The following is a 20,638-nucleotide window of genomic DNA, read 5'->3' as shown; positions in this document are numbered from 1 at the left end:
AAGAATAGCATTGAAAGCAAAGCTGACATATGTAAGAATGAGTGGACCCCAGTGCTGCCTTTTGTTCTCTCAGGAAGATCACAGCATATTAATGGGAGCTACTCCTAATTCTTCCTCAGTGGCTACCACATCAGTCTGAACACACCCTCCTTTAGTCCTCTAGATGACTTATTTGATTACAATGGAACGAATTTTAACAGGGCCCTTCCTTCCTCCCTTCCCTCCTTCCTTCATTCCTCCCCTCCTTTCTTCTTTCCTTCCTCCCCGTTTCCCCCTTCCTTCCTTCCTTCCTTCCTTCCTTCTTTCCTTCTTTCCTTCTTTCCTTTTCCCTTTCCTTTATTAATTCACTCAAGAATATTTAAAGCCATCTGCCATGGGCCAGGCAGTAAACCATACTGATCTGATACTTAGCCTCATGAATCTTCCAGTCAAGCAAGGAATGTGGACACTAAATGTTAGTAAATTAGAAGTTGCCATGAGAGTGAGAAGAGACTGAGTCTGGAAGATGAGAGAAAGCTTTCTGAAGAAATAACTTTCCTTTGGGATCTGAAAGATGACTAGTCCAGCTAAGAGACACTGGCTAGGAAAAGAAGGGTGTGGGAGTAAGCAAGGCAGTGGGAGAACACTATGGGAGCTCTTCTGAGGTCCCCGTGGCCTACACCTGCAGCTCTTCTGGAGAGCCCCTCAGCCCTTCACTTCTGCTGCACCTGTACTAGGGATGACTTTGCTGTTATGATTTGTGGGGATGTTGTGCCCCACTCTGGACTTGATAATGGCCAGAGATCACTCCCAATTTGCACACATTGAAGTCCAGTCTCTGAGGAGCAGAGCAGTCTGCCCCAGACTCAACATTCAAAGAGGCATAACTGGAACTGACACACAGGACTTTCTGTCTTCAAAACATGGGCTCATACCACAATGCTAACGTAACTCCCAGAGGGGCTATCCTCCCACCTGAAAATACCATTCTCACACAGATGCCTGAAATTCCCCCACAGAGGAAAGATAATACCTTAGAACAGAATGTGATTCTTTCCCCATGCTTCTCTTTTTAAAACAAACACTGAGCAAACTTTGAAATGTTGAAAATGCCCACGTGATAAAGGAAAGGGGACCAGAATCTTCTTATAGTTGTCCTTACTGATTAAATCATGAATAACTTCCCTATCTTGAGTTCTATACCTTCAACAAATACATCATAAAAAATTAAAATTAGTTTAAAGAGCAAATACTCCTTGGGAAGGGTAACCTATTAAGTTGGTAACTTTTAAGAGTGTATATGTTAATTGGGAAATTTTCATCCTAACAAGGGAAATGAGAGCAGTATACAGTTTATGGCTGCCTACAAAAGTTTGAGATGGGGAGACAGAGAATACAGTACTAAATATAAATATCATATTCTTTAGGACTTTACCTTGTACCAACTCTTCTAAGTTATTATAAAACATTCTGTGTTCCTCAAGCCTAGCTCACATTTCCACCAGACTTTCGTTCAAAGTGTTCTGGGTGAGGTATCTTCTTAATTCTTATTTCACCTCCTTTAAGACATCTTTGTAGATCTCCTTTGTCAGAAACCATTTGTGCCCGTCTCTCTGATCATACTATGCGGTGATATTATTAAGCCCTTATTGCATTAATACCTGTCCTAAAGTTAATTAGACATTCATCTGTTTCCCCTTTGAAATTGTAAATTCTCGGGAATCCTAGCTCATCAGTTTGTGTATCTCCCACAGGGCCCGACTTAGTGCCGTGTACATAGTAGGGCCTTAATAAATGTTTAAAGATTTGAAGTGAAAATATGTTCTTCCTAGTTCGAGTAAATTTTTGGTAAGAATTTCTCCATAAATAGCATGATGAAGAGTTTTTCAGCTTGAGCCATTTGCAGGATTGCTTTGGCCTTCATGAATTTTCTTTGATGGAAAAAAAAAAAGTAACCCAAATGCTCTTTCCTGTGATAAGAGTCATAATTTCAAGAGACAGAGCTGTTCATAGGCAAACATTTTGAATTCTGTGCTATGTTCAGAGCCAATTAGAAGCAATTGGATTTATGAATTTTTTATTTTCCTGATTGATTTTCTATTTAGTTTCTTCTGAATAACTACTTAAAAATCTTTCCATATCATTCACCCTTTTCGTTGATTTCTAGCCCTAGAGAACCAACCTTTCAGCAATTATACAAACCCTTCACACAGTTCTTTTTTGGCTTCCACTTCTTTTAAAGTAGTTTATTGAAACCCTCTCCAGATAAAAACCTTGAAATCATTAAGCAGATCACTGTTCAGAACCACATTAATTCTTCTATTTTTCTCCTTAAAGAAGATGACTAGTGGACAGCTTGGAATAGCAATGAGGTACGGTATTTATCTATAATACCTCTTCCATGATGAATAACTAATTTATCCAAAATCCTATTACTCGGAACATTTCAATCATGGTAGAATAAGGTCTCTGATTTGGATCCTTGTTAATTTAGAAATGGCCTCCTTCCCTGGGGACCTTCAGAGCTTCTGAGGCCAGCTAGTGATGAGGTCTGCGTTTGAACACTGCAAAGTTAGGAATGTGAGCAAGAGCTTTTTAATTCCTGGTTTAAAATAGCCTGTGAGGTCTGGGGCTTTGGCCACCTTCATTTTCTCCAGGGATTTCAGCACCTGTCCCGAGGGTATCCCCCCAGCCCTAAACACTACTGCAGCTGTCCTGGATGGCTTAGCATCTACAGGGGATCGGAATTTGTCAACACTTAGAGCTGTTAAACTATGAAGGGCCCAGACTCTGGGAATCCCTTCTGACCACAGCCTCCCCTGGCCTGGCCTTGGCTCCCAGAAGTCCTCATCACAGCATTCGCTATTCCTTTCTTACTCATCGGGGAAGAGCTGTAGGATCCTCGTGCTGGCCGGGCTCTTGGGGAGCATCGTGCTCAGGGATTTGAGCTTAGGAACTCTTTTCTCAAATGAAATCATACATGAATGCCCCATAGGAAAAGAACAGATAAGAACAGAGTTGCTCTGACCAAAGCATGCGTGTAGACCCCAACCACTCATTATGTCTTAGGTTCTGGTTTTATAGATCACACAGTGGAGGCTTAAACATGCTGGTTTTTGAATAAATTTGGTCAGTGGCCCTGGGCTTTTATTCCTATCGGTAAGGCAGAGCCTTGTCCCCCAGCCAAATCTCTATTCACCAGCGCCTCTCCCTTAATATTCTTGGAAGGCTCCAGAGAGTTTTTCTCTCATACGATCAAGACTGAAATTGTCATCTCCCCCAGTGGATCCATCGTGTCTCCACTCTGTTCCCTTCTCCTCCTGCCCTTGTGGCCCTCCTGGGCTCCAGGCAGTGTTCTCTAGCTCCCACAGGCATTGCTACCACCTCTGCCGGGCACCCCGGCCGCCCTCTGCAGGCACCGCTCGGCTTCGGGGAGTACCCCTGCTGGGGCTGAGGAGATGGGGACACCCTGTGGTTCACTTCTTTATGCATTCCATCCTGTGAAAAGGGTACCTAAGCAAATTAATCTCTTAGAGAATAATTCATGAAAACAGCTCTTTGTATTTGCTCACAGCCTTCTCTCTCCAATGACCTGAATACTGAGTCAGTAGAAGGCTGGGATGAGGACCCATCTGTATTACTGAGAGAACCAAGAGTTTGGTTCTGGGTCCGGCTTATCTGGGTTCTGCCCTCTAAGATGAGTTACCATCTTCAGGCTCTTCAGTTTCTCAGGCAAATCTCTTCTCACAGCCGTTTGCTAGATGCATTGACTTGCAGTGGAGGGTAAGGCATAGACATAAGCTGGGCCATCTTCTCTGACCCCATCTCAGGACTCCTCCCTGCGAATCCTGCCCCTAAAACACACAGTAGAAAAAAAATTTGTAAGGAACTTCATTTAAATTTGATTGATTTTTACCAAAATGAGAGATCAGGGTATTTTAGGAGAAATTTCTAAAAGTGAAAATTTATCATGGGCATGAATCCATGAGAACTGAACTGAACAATTAATTTTAAAATTTTGATCAAGAAAACAAATCATTGTGCAGGATCTAAAGAGAGCATAAAGATTTACCTAATGACCAGGAAATATGAGAGCTGCACACAAACACACACACACACACACACACACACACACACACACACACACTTCCCTAAACCAGAAAGGAAAAGGAGAGACCTTTTCCATTCCCATTCTCTTCCCTTAGGGTTGATTTAAGACTTTGCTCCTTGGGCGCCTGGGTGGTTCAGTCAGTTAAGCATCTGCTTTCAGCCCAGGTAATGATCCCAGGGTCCTGGGATCAAGTCCCGCATCGGGCTCTTTGCTCAGCAGGGAGCCTGCTTCTCCCTCTGCCCACCTCTCTCCTTGCTTGTGTGCTCTCTCTCTAACAAATAAATAAATAAAATCTTTAAAAAAAGAAAGACTCTGCTCCTTGTGAAATAATAAGATATATCTAAAATATACTGCCCCCAGTTCCTGACAAGGGCTCCTGAGACCCTTATAAATCCCTGAGTAATAAGAGCACGAAGAGCGTCTCTTGTTCTAGTGAGGAGACTTTAGGTGGACTTCTGGATGGGGCTGGTCACCAGAAAGATCAAGGTATGACCAGAAGCTTGGAATTTTCAGTCTCACCTCTCATTCTTTAGAAGGGGGAGAGGGCTGGAAATTGAGTTAATAACTGATCATGTCTACTTAATGAAGCCTCCATAAAATCCCAATAGTGTGGGGTTCAGAGAGCTTCCAAGTGGGTGAACACATCTACGTACCAGGAGGGTGATACACCCCCACTCCCCAGGGACTGAAGGTCCTGCACTCCAGAAGCTCCCAGACCTCACCCTATGTATCACTTCATCTGGTGGTTCACCCATATCCTTTAACATAGCCTTTAATAAACTGATAAACATAAGTAAGTGTTCCTTGAGCTCTGTGAGGTGTTCTAGCAAAATGTTGCATCCAAAGGGGAAAAGGTCATGGGAACCTCCAGTTAGTAGCCAAGTTGGACGGAAGCTGTGATTAACCTAGGAACCCACTACCTGTGATTGGCACATCAAGTGGGGGCAGGGGGCAGTCTTGTGGGACTGAGCTCTTAACCTCGGGGATCTGACACTATCTTCAGGTAGACCGTGTCGGAATTGAGTGAAACTGTAGGACACCCAGCTGGTGTCACAGAATCACTTGGTGGTGTGGGGGAGACCCCCACAACTGGTGTCAGAGCGCTGTCAGTGTGGTAGTCCGAGTAAGGAAGAAACACAGGAGGAGGATGGGAGGTTTTCTCCTACACGTGACTCCAGTGTGGTCCACAGACCAGCCACATCGGCGTCATCAGGAGCTGCTTAGAATGCAGAGTCGCAGGGCCACACTCCAGGCTGCTTAGCCCGAAGCTGCACATTAACAATGTGGGGGATCCGTACACGCTTTCAAGCACTTCTCTGGACAATATCATCACTCGCACACATGGAAACTGTGCCTCAGATCCTTTCAGAGTCCACATGTGGATGGGGCGCTGGAGGAACAAAGTCCTGGGAACTTGGAAAGGAACAAGAGAAAAGGGGAGGAAGAGGGAGGCTGGGAGTGTTTGAGTGAGAAACAAACTTCCTACTTCTCTCTTTTGCCAAAGATTGGCTCTGGGCACCAGCCTTTAGAGTTGCAGCCAAGGAAAACATCATCCAACGCTCCAATTTCAAATAGGACTGCGGGTTTTCTGCAACCCAGAGGAAGGCTGAGATCAGGGCCCCTGGCCCAGACGACCGGGACTCCAGCTTCCCGATTCCTGGCAGATCACAGCCCCGGAAGTACTGTTAAGAAACCGGCAACTGGCTTGTGAAAGAATAAGACATATTCACTGTTGTTTTCCCTTGAATGGAATCAGTGGATGCTCTGCCTCAAGATTTATCTCCAGCCTGACAACAGCATTCAAGACATGTAGGTGGGGGAAGAAAATCCTAACTTTAGTAGGTAACAATGACACAGCCCAAGATTTTTTCTGTTTAAACCTCCTTATGCTAAAGCAGTTAGAAATCTGCCGAAGAGAATCAGGTAAGTACCTGGCTTTGCAAAATAATGCTAGCTCATTTGCAGAAGATGGGTGAAGGTCAGTAACTAGAATGTCTGAAAATGAGTCATATCTCTGGGCTCTTCCATTCCTAGCCATGCTGTCCTAATGATGACTTTCTGCCTGGGAAAGCAGAAGATAATAGCGTCGCAGGAATGGGGGCAAAACCTGCCCAGGTGTGGCTCTGCTTTGCCTTCCCTGGCTCACACTTTGTCCAGCAAGGAGAGCAGTCAGGGATGAAAGTCCGGCTGCAGACGCACCCTGCGTTCACACCCTTCTCTGGAAAAATACCACTACCCCGTATCTTTTTCTTTTCCACTCACAGAATCTGTCTTGGTGACCCAGGAAATCCAGGGCTTGCAGCCAGATGCTGTGCTGTGGACACAGGGCCTCACTTGGCCAAACAGACGCTTGTGACAAAACAGAATTAGAAGTGGAGTCAGGGCAATGCGTCTCACTCACCGCTCTCAGAGCTCTGGAGACAGGCTGCTATTAATCACTCCAGCCACATCTATCAGGCGTTTCTCATTTGGCCATGGCTCATCGTCACAGATGCACAGCCAGGGTCTCCTGTTAAATCAAATCCAACAGCTCTATGATAAGGATGACACAGGTGAAGGGGGGGACAAAAGTGTACAGTCTGGGTCATGTGTCCACACTATTGAAAAAGTGGAGAAAGGAAATGTCTGCTGACTACCAACCAAGTGCCAGATTATTCATTCCTCTCTCTCTGCCTCGATATATATATATATATATATATATATATATATATATATATATCACACAATGCTAGAGAAGTTAGGATAGAAACTCAGGTCTAGGAGGATGGCAGAAATAATCAGAACAGAGAGGAAGATGAATAGAAGGGAGCTGAGTCAGAGGGCATAGAGAAGATGAAAAGAGAAAGAAGGAAAAAGAGAGGGAGACAAAAGAATAAGAGGGAAAGGCCAGGAGCAGAAAGCAAACTGCCTTCCTAACCAGAGTTCCTAGGCTGGGGCCCCACTTACAGGCCACTTTGTCATTACAGGTTAGTGAGCTCGTACCAGTCACATAACCGCAGTCTCTTAATCTGTAAATCGAGGGCAGCCATTTCCAGCTAACTGCTTCACTGGCTTGCAGTCAGGATCAAATAAGATTCTCTGTGCAAAGTCCTGTAAAATTAGAAGTGCTACGAACAGAAGCTCTTCCAATGCTGTTCAAAGGCTGGACGAGAATCGGAAGAACAGGCCCCCAGTATAAAGTGAAAGACAACATCTACCAAATGGTGAACAGAGCGAGTAACCCCTACTTCAGCTTGGGAGCCCACCTGTGAGAACCTGCAAGTCTTGTTTCACATGCAAGCAACCCCACCAGGGAGAGGTAAGCCAACTGACTCCGGTCCTTTGCTCCAGGTAGCGACAGCAGAGAGCTGAGCCTGCCGGCCATCTTTCCAGTGAGGTTTCAGAGAGTGAAGACCTTCCCCCCTTCCAAATCCTGTGTGGGAATTAAGAAGAATCACCTCCTTTCTTCCCGGGCCAGGAGTGTATCACTGAGTTGTCTGATGCCTGTGTTTTATGTTTTTATTAATGACAGCCTGGGAAGCCAGTGCCAAGTGAAAATGTAGTGAACGTTGGGGGGCGGGGCCTTAAGGCGCAGAGATCTGGGAGAAAGGAAATAGAAAGTTTGCATGTTAATCTCATGCAAGGGATTTATGTGACATAATTCAGAAATCTAGGCGTACTAAAGAAGTCTTTAGTGAAATAAAGTCCAGGAAATAGAAACCAGTGAGGAATAAATTAGTTGGAAAAAACTCTCTTGTGTTTTTTGTAGGGCAGAGTACCAGAAAGAGGGAAGCCTAATTTGAGAAGTTTCTTTGAAGTCAGAACCATGGCGGAATTTTTGACAATGGAGCTGATGGGAGTGTTGTTTGGCCTGAACAGGAAATAAGGCCTGACTGAGTCTATTACCTGCCCAACCAAAGAAGACCACAGAGATGCAATTGTGAATATCCATCTATTCACGGTGTGCCTCAAGATTTCAGATTTTTTCGGTGCTGCTGGCTGAAAGGTACTGGGAAAGATGCTACAGAATGAAGGAGAAAAGCCCAGGTATAAAGATGTGCTCCTGAAAGGAGGAAGCAAAAAAACATCTCTTTGCTTTTCCTTCCTCCCTTAGGAAGGGTATAGTGGACTGTGGGCTGAATGGTGTCCTCAAACGTATGATCACCTCCCAATCCCTGGAACACGGGCATAGTACCTCATCTGTGGAAAGGGTCTTTGTGGACATGACTAAGTGAAGGATCTTGAGATAAGGAGATCATCATCCTGGATTGTGTAGGGGCCATAAATGCCACCACGAGAGTGAGGCCAAGGGAGATTAAAGAGACACCCAGAAGAGAAGTCGATGTGAAGGTCGTGGTAGAGATTGGAGTCACATGGCTTTAAGCAAAGGAAGGCCTGGAGCCACCAAACCTGGAAAAGGCAAGGAATCGTTCTCCCCTAGAGCCTCTGGAGGGAGCATGACCCTGCCCCCACCTCGATTTCAGACTCTGGGCCTCCAGAACAGTGAGAGAATCCATTTTCATTGTTTTAAGTCACCAAGTTTGCGGTAATCTATGACAGCAGTCATTGGAAACTAGTACAGGTGGAATAGGAAAAAGTTACCCAGCAGCAGAAACAACTTGAAGTCTTTTGACATCCCTCTTTGGTCCAGGACTAGGTCCACTTGCCAGAATCAGGAGGCAGCAGTATGGCCAGCACGTACTCTGCGCAGATACTGGTGGGTGGTTTCAGCGGGGTGGAGACCACCACGCTTGCTCTCCACAGAAGCGCTCCCTGACACAGGACCAACGGAGAGAGGAGAAGGCCACATGGCCAAGGGTAAGGAATAGACACATGAAACAGGAGATGGACATCCAGCATCTCATCAAATCCCCCAGCAAGCCTGGGAGATGGAGATGGCATCTCCAAGAGTTCACTGTGAGAGGAGTCACTGGGACCTGGGTTTGAATCCCAGCTCTCCCATTCGTTGGCCATGTTATCTACCCCCCAACCCCCACTCCAGTGTCTTCATCTGTAGAATGGAAGTGAGGAAACCTGCCTCACAGGCTTATTGATAAAAAGCTTAAGGCAGTTCACAAAGCCCGTGGCTTCCCAAAAGGGCTTGGCAAACGGTTGTCCCTATCACCGCCCAAGATCTAAGTAAGAGTGGTAAGACAGGCCTGCCTGACCTGGGGAGGCTTGATCCTTCTGGAGCCTGAGCCTACCTCATCATGCTGGGCTCAGCCTGTTCGTGTGAAGGCACTCAGTTCACACAATCCCACATCTGTGCCGGTCTTGCCTGCTGTTCCCAGGACCTACCTTTCTATGCTCCCCAAACCGCAAGGGCTAGACACCTGTGAACTATTTCTCAGACTTCCCTGCCAGCACGGTTCCAGTTTAGATGCCACCCATGGGAGCCAAGGGCGTGAGAGCTGGGATCCTTTTTTTGACTCCAGCTTTCGTGGCAGCAATCTAATAGCAATGGTAGAGGCGGCCCAGGCAGCATAGGGATCCCGCAAGGCGGTGGCGCACGTGGGCAGTAGGCTGCAAGGCCTGGGGGCGCTGTGGGGCTGGTGCACCGACTGCGGTGCTGGGCCTCTGGGGTACATAACTCCTCCCACCCTCACTTTCTTCTCTTCCAACAACTTGGCAGCTTTACGCCCTGTATGAAACCCCTTTTTGCTCAAAATACCTACAATGACTTCCATTTTCCTGACTGAATCTGTCGCCAGAACATCAGTCTTCTGCAAGCGCACAGGTGCCAAAGCATGGAGCTGTTGGGGCCCTCAGAAGGCTTTCTCTACAGGAAATACCACCTAACATGTTCAATTAGAGATAAGCCTTAAAATGAAAATATGCCAGGGAAAGCTATCCTATTGGCTCAAATACCTTCAGGGGATAATTGATTGTATTAGAATCTGTCATTAGAGAAAGTTTCGTAGCTGAGGATGACGGAAAAGAGTGCAAACAGCGCAAAGGCAGAGAGAGGAAGCTGGATGAAAGACGGGCAAAAGAGAGAAAATCCCTCAGAATGAAGAAAAAGTACCACTGGGGAAAGGTATATGTTTGGCCATGTAGTCCTAACTACGACTTGACTTTTTTTCATTTTTTAAATTGTGGCAAAATATGCCAAATGTACCATTTTAGCCATTTTCAAGTGCACAGTTCAGTGGCATTAAATGCATTCACATGGTTGTAACAAGCATCACTGCCATCCATCTCCAAAACCCGTACCTCTTACCAAACGGAAACTCCATCCTATATCATACAATGGCTCTCCATCCCCCCTCCCAGGCCCTGGCTGTCACTATTCAATTTCCTATCTGCTTGAATTTTATTACCCTAGGAACCACATACAAGTTGAATTGTATAATATTTGCTCTTTCATGTCTGGCTTTTGCCACTGAGCACAACGTTCTCCAGGGTTCATCCATGTTGTAGCATGTGTCAGAATTGCATTCCTTGTTAAGGCTGAATAAAATTCCATTATACGTGTGGACCACATGCTGTGTGTCTACACATTTGTCAATGGACACTTGGTTTCTTCCATCTTTGGCTGTTTCAAACAATGTTGCTGTGAGCATTGATGTACAAATCTCTCTTCAATCTGCTTCCAATTCTTTCAGGTAGAAAAATTCTACCTAAAAGTAGACTTGTTGGATCATGTGGTTATTCTAGGCTTAATTTTTTTTTTTTTTGAAGAACCACCATACTGTTTTACACAGCACCTGCAACGTTTTACATTCCCACCAGCAATGCACAAAGTTTCCAACTTCTCTACATCCTTGCTAACTTGTTATTTTCTATATTTTTAAAAAAATAATAGCTATCCTATTAGATGTGAAATGGTATCTCATTGTGCTTTTGATTTGCATTTCCCTAATGATTAGTGATGTTGAAAATCTGTTCATGTGCTTATTAGCCATTTGTATATCTTCTTTGAAGAATGTAACTCGACTTTTTACAGGAATTAGAAGGAGAATAAAGAGACTTATGTCTGCAAAAAGGAAAAAAAATGTGGACCCCTCTCCCCATATGAGCTTCAGAGACTATGAAAAACAATTTTTTAAAGAATGTGTGAGATCACATTCCTTACATATACTGAGTGCAAATGAATGCAGATGGGACTTTTCTGCCTAGTCAAATAAGCTTAATCAGAAAGCAGATTCCAATATAAATTCAAACAAGTTGGGAAACAAAATGCATAAAAGCACGTCAATTTCTATTGAAGGAAGCATAATACCCTATAAAAATAAAATTCCCCTTGTCATTCAAATTGCGATTTATATGTGTCTGGTCTTCAGACAATAGGAAGTTGCATTTTAGGCTCATGGACTAGGGAGGAGGGGCAAATGCAAAGGGAAAAGCAAATCAGTGAAAAGAATAAAAAGAACTGCTTACTGGTCTCTCTCTTGCACATCACACTTGATGCCCACACAAGTGATACTCAGAACTGCGCAGGATAAAATGTTCTCCGGGCGCAGTGAGGAGGTGGATTACTCGCTCCTGTTCGCTAAGGGCATTTGTCTGAAATGGGCGCGTGGGAGAGCGTCTGTCTACAAACCTAGACACAAAAGAGATCTTATTTGCTTTCATAATTCTTCTGCCCCTCCCTCTTCATATTTTTACGCTAAAGCGTGTGCAAATTATTCAAGCATCTGGGTGGTGATTCACCATTACACTCTCCAGCTCTTGTTAAGCTTTGTGCCATTCACAAAAGAATAGCAATGAAATTAATTAATGACCGAGTTTATTGGTATCTATATTGATTGCATCAAGTTTCTATCTCAATGTTTTTGACAAAAAAAAAAAAAGCACTAATGCTAACAGCTAATGGAGTGGCTGATACTTAGCAGATGCTCGATATGTATGAATGAATGAACACTTGGAAATCTGAGCCCCCATCACTTCTTCCCTGAATTATTACAAGTGCTTCCTAATTGCTCTCCTTGCATATGACCTAGTTGCTGTCCACCAGATCATATAACTGGGAGTGATCTTCACCACTCTTAGCTCACGCCTCACTAGCCATCCACAGTCAGGGGCTGTTGTATTGCCTTCAACCTAAATCTACAATATTTCCGCCCCTCTCCAAACTCCCTGCCACAGCTGAGCTGTTGAGTTCCAGCTCTGATCAACTGTACCTGGATTTTTTAATGGCCCTCTTTCCAACAAACTTTCTTCATCCACTAACATTCCAACACCGTGATCTTCCTTTCTAAATCTAATGACATCAGGAATAACATGTCTAGAAACATGGGTAACAGCAATTAGAAGCCTATGTAACAGAAACAATAGGCATGAATATATGAAAAGTATATGAACAATGATGTTGCATCATAATCTGTAATATTAAGAATTGCAAGCAGGGGCGCCTGGGTGGTTCAGTCAGGTGAGCATCCGACTCTTGATTTCAGGTCAGGTCATTCACTGGGTGCGGAGCCTGCTTGGGATTCTCTTTCTCTCTCTCTCTCTCTCTCTCTCTCTCTCTCTCTCTCCCTCCCTCCTAAAAAAAAATGAATTTCAAACAAACCAAATATCAATCTATATAAGAATTAAAGAAATCGTCTCTAAAATGGAATATTATGACAAAGAAGTAGGCAGACCTACATGAACTGGTATAGGAAGGTGTCCACAATAGTGTTATCTTCAAAAGAAAAGCTGCAGACAGAAAGACAGACAGTAGGATACAGAGAGACAGAACACTTTGTACGAAGTGTAAATACGAGTTGTGTAGGAAAGAGCTAACAAAGCAGGCCTGACTGTCATCCTCTGCAAGTTCTGCTTATCGGGTTGGGCCTTGGCTGGCATCTGGGAACTTGGAATTTGGGAGAGTTCCTGCTCTTCCCAACTCATAAAAGCAGCTTCCGGTACCTAGGCTGCTTTGTACAACCGATGTGGTTTATACTGAACTCCCGCTCTCCTTCTGGGAGTCAGAAATTGTGCTACGTACCAGTTAGATGCTACCCGTGTGACCAGTCCCATAAAAACCCCAGACACTGAGTCTCTAAAGAACTTCCCCCGCAGACAACATTTCACATGCGCCATCATAACTCCTCGCTAGTGGAATTAAGCGCGTCCTGTGAGAACACGTTGAGTTTGCCCTGTGTGCCTTCTCCCTGTGTTGATCTCGCTCTAAATCTTCTCCCTGTAAATAAACCTTGTGAATATAATTATATGCTAAGTCCCGTGAGTCCTCCTGGCAAATCATAGAACTTGGGGGAGGTCCTGGGGACCCCCAACACACAAATACATAGCTTTACTTATACACGCATAGGAAAAAGTCTGGAATCATTGAGGATTTTTAATTGTTAGTAGAGGGTTGAAATTGTCATGTTACCTCTTACTGTATAGTATTTTTAATGCTGTGGGAATACAACTGAGTTTTAATCATGTATATGTGTGTTTTCAGTGATGGGCCATGTTGTAATGATGGCTTAGATGTATGTCCCCGCATCATGATGAGTCCTTCTGGGGCTGGGGTCTGGCCTCCATATTTGGAACATCTCCCATGACTAGCAGCGGGCAAACCACACGAAAAAAAAAGTTTAATCGTGTATGTGTGACAAACACATGACAAAAATGAGATGATGCTAGCTACATTTAAAAGAAAAGCAAACAGAAGGACTAAAGATGATTTCGAAATAAACTAAAAAGAGTATTTATGTGTACAATCTCCCGTCAAGTTGCAGATTTTCAGTACCTTTGATTTCCCAGGTGACTTCAAGCCTTCCCAATTTTTACCCCTATTTGGAAGAGATAGGGAAAAGTCAAAAATAAAGGGAAAAAAAGAGGTGAGAGACAGTTAGATGAGAATAGAAAAATAACTACAATTTAAATTTCTTCACTCCAGAGGCAAGCAGCTAGCCCTTTGATTTAGCATAGTTTATCCAAAAGAGAACAGTATGACTTCTTTCTCAAAGAAATCTCTGTTGGCAGCATGACTGCTGTATCAGAGAAGGACATCAGATGTGCAGGAGTTAGGATATGAAACCAATGTGGAAACCTTTTACATTTTCCTCCTCTTGAATGTGCAGTTTCGTAAGAACGATTAAACACCCCAGTGACCGTGGGGTATCACTGTGCGAGGTGAAGCTAAATCAAGTGTTTGTTCATTGCCTCCGGCTATCCTAATACACAACGGTTTGGTTTGGTTTCGTTTTTATTTCACCTGGTACATAAAAGTAAACAATTATAGATTCAAATTTTGGCGCCAATTTCTGAAGACTTGTCAGAGTGTCGATGTGGAGGGATATAAATAATTAAGAAACATACAGGAATATTTGACTACTGAGTAAAAAGTGGGTTGGGTCCAGGATACTTTGAGTTTTAAACTCTGTCTTTCTTCTGAGTTTTAAACTCTGTCTATAATTCAAGCTGGCACTGATTTAGTATTTTTCAATTTTTTTTCTTGCTTAATCATAGATATACCATGTATTATATAGACAGTCACAAATTGACATGACACAGAAATGCATACTTCACATATGTCTATGAATACTTTATCTCCATGTTATAGCCAACCTGCGAAATTGTCCCATTTGAAAATGAGTATATTCAAGCGGTCAGGCTGGCCCTGTCCGGGATCTGAGAATAATTTAGAGGGACCCAAAACCATAATTTAAAAACCATTAAATTTCTCTCTGAGCCACTGCTACTGTGGGCTTCCAGCCATAGCCTTGAATGGATTTTTATCTTGGTGAAAGATCAGAGCCTGTTTTACATTCTGAAGCTTTGTGAAAAGGTGAATCCATCTACCCTGGTTACAAAAAGTCAGAGTTCCCTTGACATTTTCATTACTAATAACCATTTTTCAAACTAAATTCCCACTTCAGTTGATTCTCAGTGGTCATAAATGGTTGTCAGAACTTGCCCAGGGTTCATCTAGATATTCCTTTGAGATATTCTTATTAGCAAGTAGACAGATTTCTTCCATATGCCATATATAGTCCACACGTGCTCAGATACAAAATTGTCCCTGTGTGTGTGTGGTTGTGTGCATGAAATTGTGTCAGATCTCAATGACAGGTGGCTTCTTTTTTTAAAAAGGGGGCAAAGGAAAGTGGCCTGTGCAGATTTTGGCCAATTTCCTCCTGTCTTTTACATATAGGTTTAACTGATTAATGAGAAACAAAGGCTTAAAGTCAAATACCTAGATTTAGAACTTAATGCAATGCAAAGTCATTGAATTAATGATTTGAGTGAAGCTCAACAGGCAGTGGGTAATACATAAATTTTGGGGAATAGCATTCCAGGCAAAGGAAGTAACAAGTGCAAAGGCCCTGTGGCCAGAGTGGGAAAAAAAGACAAATTATACAGAAAGATCCCAAGGGGCCAGATTTCATAAGACCATGAAGCCATTGTAAAGACTTAGGCTTAACTCCACATGAGGTGGAAAGCCACTGGAGGCAGGGTTTGAAGCAAAGGAGTGACGTGATCTGATTTGACTTTGCTGCATTGATTAGACCATGGAGCAGCACAGGTGGAAGACAGAAGATGTCAGGAGCTCCTACAAGAGATGTTGGTGTTTTATTGTAGTGTGGAAGCCGGAGAGGTAGCAGGAATTGCTGGCCATTAGAGTGAGAGGTGGGACAGAAAGAGAAGTTGAGGTCAAGAACAACTGGAAGAATGAAACAGGCATTACTAAGTCTTTTTCATCTAATTTATTTTCAGTGAACTCTCTAGCTTTTCATTTTCCTAGAATCATAAAGACACAGACTCAGTGACCAATGGGCTGGCAGTCCTAAAAAGGGCAATTCCAAGGGTGTGTCTAGGGACTGGCCCAGAATCACCAAGCACCAATCAATCTGAGCCTGGTCCTGCAGTGCACCCAAAGCACCAAGGATTGGAGAGGGAGACAGGAGCCCCATTATTAGTAAGGAACTGAGGCATTTCCCAGAAGAGCAATTTCCTCAAGAGAAAAGAGAGCATGAGTCACCAGACCAATGACAACACTTCAGTAGAAAGGGTGGGGAACTTTCAGAATCAGCATGTGCAGTATCTGACCCCCAGGTTCTTCCCCAGCCTGGACCTCCACTGACTTCTGCTTGGACCCCAGAGAGAAAGAAAGATGTGAATAAAGCTCAATGAGTTTCCACTAAATCTCCGTAGGGCCCCTGGCTTGGGCTGTACCCAATTGGGGCCCTCCTGTCAAAGTGTGACACTGGCCTGTGCTTCCTCCTCCCCACCACCCTACAAGACGACCTGGGGTCCACCAAGAAGAAGAAAAACAAGCCAGGCTGGACTATTCATGAGTGAATGCTGGGAACCCCCTGGGAACTCCCAGAAACCCATGATGTCAACTACACTAGGTCAGGGAGCCTACATTTGGTGCTAGAAATAACACCAATGAAGCACAGTTGTTAAGTCTTCAATTTTGTGGTGATTTCTTGGGCTTGGAAAGGCCTCCCTGCCTTCCTCCACTCAGAACTTGGGATAGGATTGGCAGCCCATCCCCAGCTGGAAGAGCCCCTGGCTTGGCCAGGGTAGCTATTGCCAGAGGCTAAATTTTAGAACCAAAGGGATAGTGGAGATCCACATCCAGCAGGGGAGTTTTCAAAAGATCAAACACTGAGACTGGAGTGTTTTTACCTTTTTTAAATGTGCAACTCTACAGGAATTAAATTAATTTTTTTTTCCTCCTTGAGTAAGGATTAAGTTGCAAAGTGAGAGCAACAATGATGTTGGAATGACATGAGAAGAAAGTGGGCTCAGGGTACGCTGAGTCTTTGCTCTGGTCCTAGCTGCCATAGGACATCCAAGCCTTAAGATTCATGACCTCAGTGATATGCATAAATATGGGGTGGAAGAGTTAGTAGGCAGAACTCCTATGTCCCCAAACCTCCAAAATGCTTCCACCTGCCCCCAAGATCATAAAATGCTTCTCATGGAATATGCTATTTTCCCTTCTTCAGATAGATAAAGGGAGGTTTAAACGGCCCCTAGAAAACATCCCTCTGGAAGTGTAAATAACAAATGGCTCCCTACGGGATGTTGGAATGGTCCATGAAAGGAAGAGGTATAACCCTGGGGAGCAAATTGTGGTCAGCCAGTTCATGTTCCAGCTTCAATCCCCAACTTTTTTTTTTTTGAGATTTATTTATTTTAGTGAGGCGAGGGGAGGTGCAGAGGGGAGGGAGCAGACTCCCCACTGAGCACAGAGCCCGACCCAGGGCTCTATCTCACGACCCAGAGATCATGACCTGAACGGAAATCAAGAGTTGGATGCTTAACCGACTGAACCACCCAGGCACCCCTTCAATTCCCAACTTCTGAAGATCTTGGTCAAAATATTCAACCCAGCACAGGGGATCTCAGCCTTAACTATACATTAAATTCAACCCAGGGGAGACTTAAAATGCCAATAACTAGGCATCATGCCAGACCACCAAAATCAGAATCTGTAGAGGTGGGACCAAGGATGAGTATGTTTTTAAAGCTCTCCATATGATTTCAATGCATAACTACTGTTAAGATCCAGTAGTTCTCAGGCTCCTCCACCCAGGCAACTAAACCAATCTCCATAGGGCCATATTTTACAAAAATCCCTGAGTGCTTACCACACGCAGTTCAGGCTGATAAACAGACTCTCATTAGTAATGAGGTTACCATGCTTAACTCATTGGGCTGTTGTCAGAGTCATGCAAGATCACATACATAATCCTCTAGGTGTAGTGCTTGATTCTTAATAAACATTTAATAAATGATATGTATTGTTATTTTAATTATCATTATTGTCGCTATTAGTATTAGCTACCACACAGGGAGAAAAGAATGCAGAGAGGGAGACTGGAGGTCATAAATGCAAACTTAGAGACAGTCTAGGTGGCCAAATCTAACTCCACTGACTTTTGTGTTAGGCTTTGCCTGGCCCGGTAGACCAGAACCATGACCTGGAGGCTTGTCTAGACACATCGCCAATGTGAGAACCAAGCCCTGATTTGACTTATAGACGCCACCCATTCTGCCACCTTGTGTGACCTGGTTCTAGAAGAAGAGGTCAAGGAAAGGAGCACACCACCTGGGTCTGGTCTGGAACAGGAAAGAGACGCTTGAGAAGCCTAGCCAGACTGGCCACTTTTTGGCTTTGCAAACATACCTCCATGCAAGCCACTGGGTCCAGCTGTGGAATTGAATTTGAGGAGACAGCTGATTTGTAGAAGGCTGAGATGCCCGTGACAGCAGGCTCTGCCTAGTGCCATACGTGATCCCTAAGTGGGATTAGTAAGAGAACAAGAGAGCAGAGGCCACCTGGGAGATGCTGGGTCTACAGGGACCTCCTTCTTGCACCCAGGAAAGGCAGAGGTAAGGCTCTGATTTGGACTCCCTCTCCCTCTAACGAGCCTGCTGTCTTTCTAAAAGTCTCCTCAAAATCAGGCAGAGCGACCACCTTCCCACTATTGTTTGCCTGAATGACCTCTCTGAACCCCACATACCTCATCCAAATATTGGGCCAGTAAAACATTCTTTGAAGTCAGCGACATGAGTGAGGGACTCCTTGCAGCAAATTCAGTAGAAGGAGGGAATGCAGCGGCAAGGCCACCAAAGAAAATCCCAGAGCACCACATCCTCTGAGGCTGGACTGAATTCAACAGACCAGTGTTTCCATTCAGTAAGGGTCTTCAAGTGCCATTGGCTCAGTGAGAAGAAACTCTTTTTTATTTTTTAATTTTATTTATTTATTTGACAGAGAGAGAGAGCACAAGCAGGGGGGAGTGGCAGAGGGAGAGGGAGAAGCAAATTCCCTGCTGAGCAGGGAGCCTAATGTGGGACTCGATCCCAGAACCCCAGGACCATGACCTGAGCCAAAGGCAGACGCTTAACCAACTGAGCCACCCAGGTGCCCCAGAACAAACTCTTAAGGAAACGGAATAGTCCTGGGCCGGCCTCCTGTAAACAAAGCCTTTCTACAGTGAAGACACCCGCTTGTTCTCAAGGCCTCTGTTCATTAAGTGCGTGGTCTCAAATTGCGGCGAGGGGGCCAAAGTGGCTCTCGATCTGAAAGGCCCATCGCAGGCCGCCAGCCCCAGCCGTGCACTCGCAGGAGGCGATTCCGTTAATGACTGTTCACTAGGCGATTGCTAGGAATTAATTCAGTAGAGAAGATAATCAATAGACGGCCCGCTGAGAGTGGTCCATTAAGGTAGAACGGCTCGTCTCTTCAGGTGTGATAAATAGTGCATTTAGAGTATTCAATACCATAATAAAGGTTGTAATTAAATGAGGCAACTTGGCATCTTAATAACTGCATGCTTGCAAAGATTTAACTTCGGATGGAGACACAGAGTAACATTCATAATCCCTGGAATGGGTTTCTTTTCTAGAGGAGAGAAAATACTGTCTGACTCTTCTGAGAAGCTGACGGGGCAGATCTGTCCCCAGATCTTTACGGAGTTAAAAGGAAGAGGTGACTTTGAGCACCTGCCACTGCGTCTTTTGTTCTCGGTGTTCCCCCGCGAGCTTAATTATTAGCATGGTCCTCCTGGGAAGAAGGCCGACCAGAAGAGGCCTGGGGGATCACGGCGCAGGGACCCGGTGGCCCCAGCAGTATGCAAATCAGCGCATATACAAATGACTTCGCAGAAGTACGGTATGGCTTCCCAGACCAAATCACCTCCATTTCCGTGGCTTATTATTAAAAGAGAAGCACTTGCCGCCACCGTTTGTCCTTTTGCCCTCCCTCATCCTTTCTAGAGTTTGCGTGCCAGTCAGTGAGCATGCGCGTGTGCATGCACTCACACATGCGTTTAAAATCCAATTTTTTCCTCTCCCTGTAGGTTCTGAATAAAAATTTCTCAATGCAAATTTCAGATACATATTACAATCACAAGTCATCTGTTCCGCAGCTTGCAAACAGGTGCGCTTTGTTCATTTCCATCCCATGCAGGAGATGTATATATGTCAACTGCTGGCCTTGGGAAAATGGCTGCTGACCTCATCAGACGTCCCTCAGGGTTGCGGATTATGAGTCTAAGAAGAGATTCAGTAAAAGGACGAAAGAAAATGCTTTCATGTTCACACTTCTTTGTGTAAGTGCACACGGCCTTTGATCCTAATCTATGGAGTGTTTATGGGCGATCACATGCTAATCAGTCCCATCCTGGGAAACATCCCGCCCTGTGGACACCCAGCGCACCTGTCAAAATTCAGCCGAGCCCTGTCTCTGCCATCCCGCCCGCACCCAATCCCAGTGTGCCCCCAGTCGCTGCTACTCTACATTCTGAGTGTTATATTTAGCAATCTCTAGTAGAGATCACAGATTTCCAGAGTGAAACAAAATGCTTGTGGAGACCATAAGGGAGGCTTTTAAGCTTCAACTGTTATTAAGTTTAACTTGATGTTAGATGAAAATATCTTTCTTTGTGGGCTGGTGAGAGGACATATATATTCGTCCTCTGAGCCTTTAGGTGCAGCTCTGTCCCAAGACACAGAGGGGAGAGGAGCCTTCCCAGGCCTTCTCCCGGCTTCCCCTCGGCCCTGAGTTGAGCCTGGGAGAAGAGACTTTAACCACGCCAATCGCCTGTCGACCCAACGGCAGAGGTCAACAGAACAAGTCCTCCGCACTCTACATAAAGATCAAAATCCGTACTT

The 20,638-nt window shown here is 44.6% G+C and overlaps 2 long non-coding RNA genes across 7 annotated transcripts in view; one reads left to right on the top strand and one right to left on the bottom strand.

The window, feature by feature from the left end:
• The window catches only part of LOC117801861, a 40,976-nt gene that overhangs the window by 18,944 nt on the left and 1,394 nt on the right, over positions 1 to 20,638 (bottom strand). The window contains exons 2-3 of one of the 2 annotated variants that reach the window (XR_004624625.1): positions 6,492 to 6,599; positions 3,686 to 3,833 (exon numbers count right to left, since the gene is read on the bottom strand). This is a non-coding gene — a long non-coding RNA (uncharacterized LOC117801861). The remainder of the gene's footprint in view (positions 1 to 3,685; positions 3,834 to 6,491; positions 6,600 to 20,638) is intronic. The other variant, XR_004624626.1, reaches the window with a different exon arrangement.
• LOC117801858 overlaps positions 5,542 to 20,638 on the top strand; it is a 29,410-nt gene continuing 14,313 nt past the window's right edge. For 2 of the 5 annotated variants that reach the window (XR_004624617.1, XR_004624616.1), the window contains exons 1-4: positions 5,546 to 6,013; positions 7,057 to 7,388; positions 7,839 to 8,887; positions 19,935 to 20,076. This is a non-coding gene — a long non-coding RNA (uncharacterized LOC117801858). Of the gene's footprint in view, positions 6,014 to 7,056; positions 7,389 to 7,838; positions 8,888 to 19,934; positions 20,077 to 20,638 lie in introns of all 5 variants that reach the window. The other 3 variants (XR_004624619.1, XR_004624620.1, XR_004624618.1) reach the window with 3 other exon arrangements.

Source organism: Ailuropoda melanoleuca, chromosome 1 (genome assembly GCF_002007445.2).
Source record: "Ailuropoda melanoleuca isolate Jingjing chromosome 1, ASM200744v2, whole genome shotgun sequence".
NCBI classification, from domain to species: Eukaryota; Metazoa; Chordata; class Mammalia; order Carnivora; family Ursidae; genus Ailuropoda; species Ailuropoda melanoleuca.
Note: the sequence above shows the minus strand (reverse complement) of the source record. Positions and strands in the feature narration are given on the sequence as shown.